General features: G+C 48.3%; 1 protein-coding gene across 7 annotated transcripts in view; it reads right to left on the bottom strand.

Annotated features, from left to right (window-relative positions):
• Window positions 1-12,113, bottom strand: part of RALGAPA2 (Ral GTPase activating protein catalytic subunit alpha 2) — a 1,855,355-nt gene that overhangs the window by 1,585,432 nt on the left and 257,810 nt on the right. The window lies entirely within an intron of this gene.

Genomic DNA, 12,113 nt, shown 5'->3' with positions numbered 1-12,113 from the left:
ACCAGGATGACACAAAATACTCCTGTCACTCGGTCATTGCTATCACTTAAGTACATGTACTGTGCGTTAAAAACAGAACGGTATTTAACCGCAGTAATGCAGAGCATGGATTGCTTTTCAGAAAACCTGTTCAGAAACAGAGCACTAAGCATGAGCAACGCATCATGAATAAAGTTTATTTCTCAATACATTTGTACGGAATTTAGCATGGATTTCATTTCAGCGTCACAATAAATGAACAGAAGCAAACACAATACCAAATGGGGGGGATACCGTTCTGCATGCTTGCAGCGAATCCCAGCAGATGTACTGCATCATTGTAAGACCTTTAGAACACGGTCGGCCAGCCGTCGTGGCGTTTTTATGTTTTTTCTAAAGGCCAATCAATATTTAGAGGTCAAATGGGGGCAATCTCGCCCACACAAGCGGTACCAATTAAGCTGCACATTCTGCACAAGCCAGCGTGTCAGACGATATTTCAGTTGTAACGCGAGTTTGGCATGTTGACATGTCTTAGACGGCTACTTGGCATACGAATTGGAAGTACGAAGGGACTGTTGTTGGGGGTAATGTTTCCCTACACCTTTTGTCTTTGGAAAACAATCTGTCATGATTATCCCTATACATAATGCAAAGCCCGCCTCATTGGATCTCTTCTGCTGGTGACGCGGTCCACCCGACCTTCCAAAACTTTTTACAATTAGCCGAGCAAAATGTTTGATACTATTCAAGATATCAAAGTAGATTATAGTGAACAACAAGTGAAGTGTAATATGGGACAACATACTATAATGCTCAGTAAAGTGATTGAACAGCACATTACATAACGAGCATAGCATAGCATTTCCTGACATGTCAAGGCAGCATGCACGTATGCTCAGTACCATCTAATTTAAGTTGTGTGCGTCTTGGATGACATTCTGCTTCTATATAAAATCACACCACAGGCCTATGAGAAAGCCTGGGCTAAGGCCCAGTAATGTAGATATGAGAGACATTTTGTTTTTCACTCTTGACCGCATTTGATTTGACTTAGTGTAAATTTGGGCTGCACTATTAACTCGGCTGCGCTGCACTTGTGGTGTAATTAATTTCCCTCAGCTCACATGGATATTTTCCTATAGAGGTATGTACCATGATGCCCCCTGGGTCACATTCTTTATTTACTTTACATATTAATGGGTTGCTACTGCTTGATTTCGCAATAAGTCCATGCTGGTTTGGCCAACGGTATTATTATACATTTCCCCCCAGTTATTTTAAACCTTTTAACTACATAGACTGGTTTCTTTCTTACATCACATAGAATGTGGTAGCTTCAGTGAAAGCTCTTGTACTGATGATAACCTAGTCCAATTCAAGACTTAGGAGGTATAAATATAAAAAATATATGACGTCGGAAATTGTGTTTTTAAATCAATAAACAGACGGTTTATTGATTTAATAAACAGTCTGTCAAAACACAGTTCTGAAAGAATCTTTGCTGAGCACCTGATAGCTATGGCACAAGCAGTAGCCAATTTCACCATAATTGTGTGTTACATTTAAGCATTACCAACAATTTTAAAGTAAAGCACACAACACAGTAAAATTCTATGTCAGGACTGGGGGCGAGGATTATGCCTTGTTTCTTCACATTTATTGAACAGCAACCATATAACTTTTAAGACAAAACTACTTTTCCCATGAAACATCGGGAAAAATTTAGTTTAAAAAACACAACCAATAGGAACAGAGTAAGTGTCCAATCAGCATGTAGCCAGTCCAACACAGTCCCTTTTCTGTGGCCCTTTGTCCGATAAGTACCATGTTACATTCTGTTTTGTTAAATTGCATTAGTCAATCAATCAATCATCAATCATTGACATTTATAAAGCGCGCTACATACCCGTAGGGTCTCAAGGCGCTGGGGGGGGGGGGGGGGGGCGCTACTGCTCGAACAGCCAGGTCTTCAGCTTCTTCCTGAAGGAGAGGTGGTCTTGGGTCAGGCGCAGGTCGGTCGGGAGGGAGTTCCAGGTCTTGGCGGCCAGGTAGGAGAAGGACCTTCCTCCTGTAGTCGCTCTTCGGATGCGGGGGACGGCGGCGAGGGCGTGGTTGGCTGATCGGAGGTGGCGTTTGGGAGCGTAGAAGTTGACTCGGCTGTTGAGGTAGCTCGGGCCTTGGTCGTGTAGGGCTTTGTGTGCGTGGGTGAGGAGGCGGAAGGTGATTCTTTTGTTGACGGGGAGCCAGTGAAGGTCTTTCAGATGTCCGGAGATGTGACTGGTTCGTGGGATGTCGAGGATGAGTCTGGCTGAGGCGTTCTGGATCCGCTGGAGTCTCTTCTGGAGCTTGGCGGTGGTACCGGCGTAGAGGGCGTTGCCGTAGTCCAGTCGGCTGGTGACGAGGGCCTGGGTGACGGTCTTCCTGGTCTCGGTGGGGATCCACCAGAAGATCTTCCGTAGCATGCGAAGGATGTTGAAGCACGCCGAGGAGACGTTGTTGACTTGCCTGGTCATGGAGAGGGAGGAGTCCAGGATGACGCCCAGGTTTCGTGCATGGTCTGTCGGTTTGGGTGCGGTGCCCAGGGCGGGAGGCCACCAGGAGTCGTCCCAGGCGGAGGGTGAGGAGCCCAGGATGAGGACCTCCGTCTTGTCCGAGTTCAGTTTCAGGCGGCTGGTCGTCATCCACTCGGCTACCTCTTTCATCCCTTCGTGCAGGTTGGCTCTGGCGGCGGCGGGGTCGTTGGTCAGGGAGAGGATCAGTTGGGTGTCGTCGGCGTAGGAGATTATGCTGAGGTTGTGTTTGCGTACGATGGCCGCGAGGGGGCTCATGTAGACGTTGAAGAGGGTGGGGCTCAGAGATGATCCTTGGGGGACGCCGCAGATGACTTCGGAGGCCTCTGACTTGTACGGTGGTAGGCGGACTCTCTGTGTTCTTCCGTCGAGGAAGGAGATGATCCATTCCAGCGCCTTGTCCTGGATGCCGATGTTGCTGAGGCGCCGTACTAGGGTGCGGTGGCAGACCGTGTCGAATGCCGCGGAGAGGTCTAGGAGGATGAGGGCCGCTGTTTCTCCATTGTCCATCAGGGCTCGGATGTCATCGGTGGCGGCGATGAGGGCGGTCTCGGTGCTGTGGTTGGCTCGGAAGCCGGACTGTGAGGGGTCGAGGGATCCGTTCGTCTCGAGGAAGGCGGCCATCTGCTTGTTGACGGTCTTCTCGATGACTTTGGCTGGAAACGGGAGGAGCGAGATGGGGCGGTAATTCTTGAGTTCGGTGGGGTCCGCTGTGGGTTTCTTGAGAAGAGCGCTGAGTTCGGCGTGCTTCCAGCTCTCGGGGAAGGTGGCGGTGTCGAAGGATGTGTTGATGATGTCTCGCAGGTGGGGTGCGATGACAGCGTCGGCCTTGTTGAAGACGTGGTGAGGGCAGGGGTCGGTCGGTGATCCGGAGTGGATGGAGTTCATCGTGCGGATGGTGTCTTCGGTGCTGATCGGGGTCCAGGCGTGGAGGGTGGTGGTGGGGGGTGGTTGTTCGGTCATGGTGTGCGTTGGTTGGTTGTTGAAGCTGTTGTGTATGTCGGCGATCTTGTTGTGGAAGTATGAAGCGAGGGAGTTGCAGAGGTCTTGCGATGGGGTGATGTCGTTGTTTCCTGCGCTGGGGTTGGAAAGCTCTTTCACGATGTTGAAGAGTTCCTTGCAGTTGTGTGCGTTGTTGTCCAACCGGTCCTTGAAAGCTGTTTTCTTGGCGGCGCGGATCAGCTGGTGGTGTTTCCGGGTGGCAAGTTTGAAGGAGGTCCTGTTGTCCGGTGTCGGTTCCCTTCTCCAGACTTTCTCGAGGGCTCGGCAGTTCTTCTTGGAGCTCTTGAGTTCGTCGGTGAACCATGGGGCCTTCTTGCTGCCGGGTCTGCTGGGCGGGGTCCTCAGTGGGGCGAGTTCGTCCGCGCAGTTGTTGATCCACTTCGTGAGGTTGTCTGCGGCCTGGCTGGGGTTCGCTGAGCTGGCAGGAGGGTGCTGGCTCAGGGAGGTGGCGAGCTGGTCTGCTGTGATCTTGTTCCAGCTTCTGCGGGCGGCCTGTTTCTGGTGGTGGTGGGACGTCGTTCTCTTGAAGGTGAAGTGGACGCAGCTGTGGTCCGTCCATTGAAGCTCTGTGGCGTGGCTGAAGTTGATGTCTGTGCTGGAAGAGAAGACTGCGTCGAGTGTGTGTCCGGCGAGGTGGGTGGGGGTGGACACCAGTTGCTTGAGTCCCAGGTTGGCGAGACAGTCGAGCAGGGTGCTGGTGTTGCGGTCGTTGTTGTTCTCCAGATGGAAGTTGAGGTCTCCCAGGAGGATGTAGTCGGCGGAGGGGAGGGCATGCGGGCTGACGAAGTCGGCGATGTCCTCGCTGAATTGCGTGCGTGGTCCAGGGGGTCGGTAGATCAGGGTGCCTCTGAGGGTGGTGTTCGGGTTGGTGTGGATCTGGAAATGCGGGTGTTCGGCGCTGGTCAGGGTGTTGTCGGTGCTGGTCGTGAGACGGATGGTGCTCCTGTGGACGATGGCGATGCCTCCTCCCATCTGGTTGGCGTTTCGGTCCCTCCGGACGATCTTGTAGCCCTCTGGGATAGCGATGGCGATGTCGGGAGCTGAAGAGGCGTTCATCCAGGTCTCCGTGAGGAAGGCAACGTCAGGGGCTGTGGCGTCTAGGAGGTTCCAGAGTTCGATGGCGTGTCTGTGGACGGAGCGGGTGTTGAGCAGGATGCACTTGAGGTGGGTGCTGCTGGTGTTCGTCTTGGCGGGTGCTGGTGTGAGGCTGGTCCGGATGCAGGAGAACTTGCAGGCGTGGCAGCTGAAAGGTCCGGAGGGGAGGACCCTTTTTGCATGAAATTCATTCAAATTCCATGATAATTTACTGATTTGTGACTCTCGAGTCGTTGCCGCTCTATAAAGCATTACTGCGACTCACCAGTCGTTACTGCTCTTTGAGGCGTTTTCACGTCAGTATTTTGTTAATTGTTTTTGCTATTCAAGTATTTGCAAATCTTTTCTTGCGGCTCCGCCGCATTTGCTGCCACTTTTCTGGTTTTCCCCAACCACCCGGGCAGCTTCGGGACGGGAGAAAGATCGGTGCTCGTACGTGTCCCGCCACTAGAGGGCACAGAAGGCGCAGCGTCCGCGGTGCAATCGTTTGAAATTCCTCTCAGAGGAGTTTCATTGACCTCGCTGTACCCGCTGCATAGTGCCAGACTAGCGAGACGCCCAGACAGGTCTGTAACGATCGGGCCCTCGTTATCAGGCCGATCGGATTTGTTGCACGCTCTGCAGCTGGAGGAATAATTGTGAGCTGCAGAGTCTGTATTCACAGTTTCTTCTCCTACACCGGACAAGGTCTGTACTTGGCCCAAGAGGCCTCTTGGGACACATTAACCAGTCCGGCCATATTTTCAACTGCCAAACTCCAGGCTAGTGTCCCACGGCTTAGACCCAGTAATAAATCCTGCGAAAACCTCAAACATACATTTGGACTGCCACCCAGTCCCCCAATAAGAGGCCACTTGAAAGGGCTGCCTGTCTGCCACACAGACATAATTATTCATTTTTCCCTCACTAGTACGCTTAAATTTAATCTCATGGACTACGAGGAGTCGTCCCAGGGGGTGGAGGATCCTATGGCCGACCTCCCCTGGGATGATTATTTTTACAAAGTGGTGGACACCTCAATCTATCGGGCAGTGGAGGAGGATATGACTCCCTTGGGGAAAGAGACTCTCCCGCCAAATTGCCCAGGCATTTGAAAAAAGTTTACACCACCGCCCACGGCCACCATTCCCATTCCCCCCTCAAACACTTTAGGCTCTACTCCTACTCTATCAGATTCAGCGGGCTCCCCTGCAAAACGTATTTGTGAGGCAGAGGTGGATTTGAACGCCTTTGACAGGCTGTGTCAAGCTTTTCTTGCGACCAATCCACTTTGCCAGTAGGAGACGAGGGATTTCCCCCCAACATTTCCGGGTGTGGACATCCATCACAGGAGATGCATGGGCCCTTCAAACTATTCAAGGATTCCACATAGAGTTTTTCGGAGAACCCTCCCAGCGGGCCCTCGTCACATCCAATTTCCCAACAGGATACTGTTCTGGTGGACCAAGAAGTTGTATCTCTTCTCTCTAAGGGCGCTATTCTTCCCGCCTTCCCCCACCCGAGCGGTTTCATGAGCAATATTTTTCTGGTCGCCAAGACCGATGGAGGCCAAAGACCTGTGATAAACTTAAGCGAGTTCAACGAGTGGGTGGTCTACCACCATTTCAAAATGGAGGGGATCCATCGCCTCAGGGATATGTTGAGACCTCTAGACTGGATGGTCTGTTTGGACCTCAAGGACACCTACCTGGTGATTCCAATCGTTCCACCTCACCATAGGTTACTCCAATTCACTTAGAAAAATCAGACATACAAATTTGCGTCCCTTTCTTTTTGGTCTTTCCTCTGATCCGTGGTGCTTCACCAAGGTGCTCCAACTAGTGGTGGAACATCTCAGGACTCGAGGTATACGAATGATGGTTTATCCGGACGATCTGCTTCTTATGGACTCTTGTCCTCACCAGTTACTTTCCCATCCCCGGTTGGTGGTGAATTTGTTGCAGAGCCTAGGCTTTGTTATCACCGAGAAGAAGTCTCTCTTATCTCCTTCACAGAAGGTGACTTTTTCAGGTTTTGTGATAGCCTCCACCACCTTTACTCTAAGTCTTCCATCCAGTAAAGTAGCGAAGAAATCCATTGGTGGCTTTGCCACATAGTGGCCTGGAATGTCCAAGCAATCTTCGGGGCAGCACCAGATTTAGTTATAGAGTCCGATGCCAGCAGGACGGATTGGGGGGCCAGATGCCGCGCTATTACCACAGGAGGCTTGTGTTCTCAAGAAGAGCGACAATTACACATAAATTGCTTGAACTTCTAGCAGGATTGTGTGCAGTTTGTTGCTGGACAAGAGTCTATTCAGTCATGTGACCTCCTGAAAATGGACAACATTTCAGCGGTCCGTTACATCAATCATTTAGGGGACACACGATCCAAAGCCTCTTGGACCTAGCGGACGGTTTTTGGCAGTATTGCCTGGACCATCATGTCTCGGTCATGGCGGAGTATTTCCAGGGCCGCAAGAATCAAGCAGCGGACTTTCAATCACGCAACTTCAAGGATTCCAGGCTTTGGAAGCTCGATCCGGAAGTGTTTGCGATTCTGAACTCCCAATGGGGTCCTTTTTCGATAGACCTATTCACCTCGAGATTGGACCACCAACTTCCCCGCTTCATCAGCTGGAGACCAGACCCTCTAGCGGTAGCCACATATACGTTTCTCCAGGACTGGAGTCTGGAGAAAGGATATGCCTTTACCCCCTTCACGAAAATAACAAGGGTGACGGCACAAGTAAGGAGACGAAGGGCGAAAGTGGTTCTGGTCACCCCCCTTTAGAGGTCACAAGTTTGGTTTCCAGTTCTTCTGGAACTTTCTTGGGATTCTCCAGTCCTACTCCCCCAGTTTTTGACTCTCCTCAAGAGTCCTGACCAAGTTCCTCATCCTCTGATTAAAGAGAATTCATTGTGGCTCATGGCGTGGTGGATTACCAGGGACGTTGGGAAGTCCTGGGACTTTCGGAGAAAGCGGAGATCCTCATATCCAGGGCGTGGGCAGACAATACGGTCAAGAGGTATAAATCCGCTTGGGGTAGATGGTCCAGTTGGTGTATGCGAAGGGACCTCAATCCCCTGGATGTGGCTGTAGTCCACATTCTTAACTTTCTAGCCCATTTAACACATAATGGTCTGACCTACAGGTCAATTAACACTTTCCAGTCGGCCAGCTCAGCCGGGCACACCCCGATCAATGACACAGCAGTGGGAGAGCGTCCCTTAACATGCAGGTTACTAGGTGGTATCATACGCTCTCTTCCGCCAGAACCTCGCTACTCTGCCCTTTGGGATGTCAACCAGGTCCTTAATCTTTTTCTCTCTTGGCAACCTAACCGGTTTTTGTCTAGGAAAGAATTGTCGACCAAACTGGCTATGTTGCTATGCCTCATATCTTGCCGCCGTGTTTCTGACGTGGGGGCATTAGAAATCACAAGCAGGATTTCCTACCCAGAATTCCCAGACTCTCCTAAACTATGCGTGGTGCGATGCTTTAAAGCATACGAGATGTCTGAGGAGGTTCGTCCCCCCCGGAGAGCAACAGCTGCTCATTGCTCTTAATAGGCCCTTTAAGGCGGTCTCTTCCCCCAATATAGCTAGGTGGGTTAGATGGGTGATGCAGGAAGCTGGTATCGACCTTTGAATTTTTGGAGCACACTCTGCCAGAGATGCTATGTCTTCCAAAGCATTTGGCTTGGGCACCCGTTTGGAGGATATTCTCAAAGCGGCAGACTGGTCTTCGGACCCAACCTTTAAAAGGTTCTATTTCAAGCCAGTACTTAACATGGCTCACCTCGTGGTAAGCAAGCTTAAAACTAGCATAATCCTCGCCTCCAGCCCGGACATAGAATGAAACATTTCCTAGCTATCTTAAAAGAAAGTTTCAATTCTATTACTGACACTGAGGCAAGGATTATCCCACCCTAGGGATCCCTTCAAAGAGATCACCCTCCCTGTATTGGAGTAAGTAATTCTTGCATTTACAATCGCCTATGAAAATGTTGATCTTGAATACGGATTATTGCTTTGATTGTTGATATACTTCTCCCCACAGGCTTTGGTAGTTGAAGGCCTTAGTGATAACAATCTTCTTTGTCTTGCAGGATCTGATGCTAATAAACAGGCTGCATGACTGTGATCCTATGGCTGACTCCACGCTACGAAAGAAGACAAGGGGCCAATGAAACGGGACTATGTTGGACTGGCTACATGCTGATTGGACACTTACTCTGTACCTATTGGTTGTTTTTTTAACTACATTTTTCCCCAACGTTTCATGGGAAAAGTAGTTTTGTCTTAAAAGTTATATGGCTGCTGTTCAATAAATGTGAAGAAAGAAGGCATAATCCTTGCCTCCTAGTACTTAATAGAATTGAAACTCTCAGTTACAATAGCTAGGAAATTTTCCATTCCCAATCCAAGTTAGAAAATTAGAAAAAAGTTTAATTAGCAAAAAAAAAGAAAGATCATCAAAATAAGTTACGGTAAAATTAGATCTTTTTATAGTTTTGAGGCCCTGAAAAAATAGCAAACACTATGGAAAAGTAACAGTTTGCAGTGACTGAGAGCTAAGTGAATTTTCAGGCCAACCACGATGGGGACAGAGGTCTAATATCCCAAGCAGGTTGTCCCAGACTAAGGGTTTACCTTCAGAATTAGTCTCCAACTGCTGGGGAAACTTCTTCTGGTCAATAGTACACTTCCTAGCTTCTCGGAGCAGGCCTATGGACACAAGGTCACTCTATGGTCAGCTTTCCCACAGATTCTAGTACTCTATAGTAACTTTGGCCCTCCGAGTACTCCTGCTTTTTATCATCCTGAAGCAGGTAAACATTAGGCCAACCACTGGACCCTTAGAGAGCACTTCCAGCACATGGGTGCCAGCACAATTCACGAGTCCCTGTTTGAGTCATCCAGCATATGTCAGAAGTCAGGGTTTTTCTTCCAAGAGGATCGCCTTTTTCAGATGGGATCCTCGCAGGTCCAAGAATGTTCTGAGAAAGGGGTATTGAGGTGCCAGATTTATCCTGTGAACTAGTCAGTGATTAGAGAAAATCTACCACCCAATATAAACTATTTTCTTGCACTTCCCCACCTCATGTTGCAGCATGTCCTCTTTGCCTTACAGTAAAGTTACCCATGAGCCCTTGTTTCAAGACGACAGAACCCACCGCCACCCAACAGGCCTGTCTTCAGAGCTTCAGCACCACACCCATAAATGACATGGTTGAACAGTTTTTCCCTCCTACTGTCGCTGGAGTCTAATTAGGAGACTGATAGCATGAACAGAAGCTCCCCCTGGCATCTCCAAGTCAAAAGCAGTAGTGATAAAGCTCTCCTTTGTTCTGACAACAGTTCCTGTCCATGGCCAGATAACCAATCCCTGCTAAGTGGTCAATAGTTAACACCCATTGGCAACCCCTAGACCTAGAGGAAAACCAATGTCCAATGACCCAGAGTTGTACACACTCCCAGCCAAGGGTGTGTATTCTAGCTCTGGAGGTGTAATGAGTGGCAGAACTGGTTTTAACTAACCCTGGGCAATGAACTCCGCTCCGCTGCCGGAGTTTGTGGAGATTTGTTAACTACGCGTACGTCCACTCCTAAACTGCACCCACAAATGCTTTGATAAAGCAACTTTACATGCTAAAAAGCATATAACCAATTCACAAAAGTGAACTTTGAAAATGAAAAATATTAGGCAATGAGAGAGGTGCAAAAGCATTGAAATTATTACATCAAGCTGCAGTTCAACTAGTCGTTGCTAGGTGTCCCTTAAGTCAAACGCTTTTGCATTTGATTCATGAGGGACACCTAGTAACGACTAGTGGAACTACAGCTTTATGAAAGAGTTTCAATGCTTTTGCATTCGACTCGTGAGGGACACCTAGTAACGACTAGTTGAACTGCAGCTTTTTGATGGAGTTATTTTGATATTGGGTACTATAATATTCACTGCCCATTGCTAATCTCGTCCCATAATACTTTGCAGGGCCTTTGGTTGGGATTGTATTTTTGCCCATAACTGTGCTTGGGGTGGTCCTAAGAGGATGGGACCACCACCGAATCGTTCAGCAAGATGTGCTCTTTGTTTTCAAGGCATCGGCTTGGTTCTCTCCCTAGGTTAGGGAGGATCCCAAAATCATCCCCCAGTTCTGACTCAGGCAGCCTAAAGTTCAGGTATCAGAAATCGGACTTCACCATGAAGCAGGAAATAACATCAAAGGATTTTTGTAGTACTTTCCTAAACAGAGATGAAAAATAAAGATTTTAATTCCAACTTAGTCCCATTAGCGATAATTCTAGCCAGGCCTACAGCATGAAATGGCTTTTATTTCACAGTTAGGGCACACTAACCCCAATATGTAGTATGGCCTATTTCGATATACTAGCGCCCTGACACATGGGCTTACAAGGCACACTTTAGGGGTGACTTAGAAATATAGAAAAATAGTCTTTTCCTACATGGCGATGACGGTTTTCCATGCCACGAGTCACTACTGAGCATTTAAACTGCAGCCTAGCAAGAGCACATTGGTGATCCTGGCAGTCCTATATTATTGACACATGTGGGGGTGGTGTAAATGTACTGCAGGCCTCATATGTCATTCAACTTTACGTGCAATGAGTGCACTTTAGCACTATTTACAATGGTTTTAAGGATAAATTGGATAGGTCACATTAGGAGTTCAAATGTACAGCGCAGGTTTTAAAGGGAAAGCAGAGGCACTTTAATACTAATCAGAAGTGAAAAAGTGCACAGAAACCCAGCAAAAACAGAGTCCGGAAAAATGTGAAAATCGGGGGTATCCATGCAGAAAAGGCAGATTTGCTGAAGTTGAGCAATAGCCACTTTATAACTGTGCTGTCTACACTTTACGTCGCCATTCATATTTGAACCAAACATGGTACAGTTTCAACAATAAGTCTTACTTTGGAATAAAAATTGCAATCTATTATTATTCATGCCTTAATTGATACTGTGCAGATAGTTTTCTGGTAGTCTAAATTATATTCATCCCATTTCGAACAATTGTTTCTGTTTGCACCCTATTACCCCTGGTTCCTGGTGGCTTAAAGAGTGGGCCTGTTGGATTCGAGTTTAGAAGGTATACGAAGCAGACAAATGTCTTCCTGCTGTAATGACACACATGCTGCTCTAATTCACCCTTTACCATATGCACCTGCTTACACTGTGCAACCAAGCGACACATGATGTCAACCAGCAGTGCTAGATCTCCATCTAGTGTTCCTTCCCTGTCGTGTGCTTGAGCTTATACTGCACCAGTTCACACGTCCAGTCATTCTGTCAAGGCAAATGGTCATTTTGCACCTCACTGCATCACATGCACTAACCTACACTGTAAAACTAATAGACTTATGATTAAAACAGTGAACAATTATCTTTGCATAGATATAATTGTGAGAAGTCTCATTTAGACTTACTTTGGGAATCGGAGCTGCCTTCTGCCACCTC

Source organism: Triturus cristatus, chromosome 6 (assembly GCF_964204655.1).
Source record: "Triturus cristatus chromosome 6, aTriCri1.1, whole genome shotgun sequence".
Taxonomy (NCBI): Eukaryota; Metazoa; Chordata; class Amphibia; order Caudata; family Salamandridae; genus Triturus; species Triturus cristatus.
The sequence above is the reverse complement of the archived record's forward strand: the minus strand, read 5'-3'. Positions and strand labels throughout refer to the sequence as shown.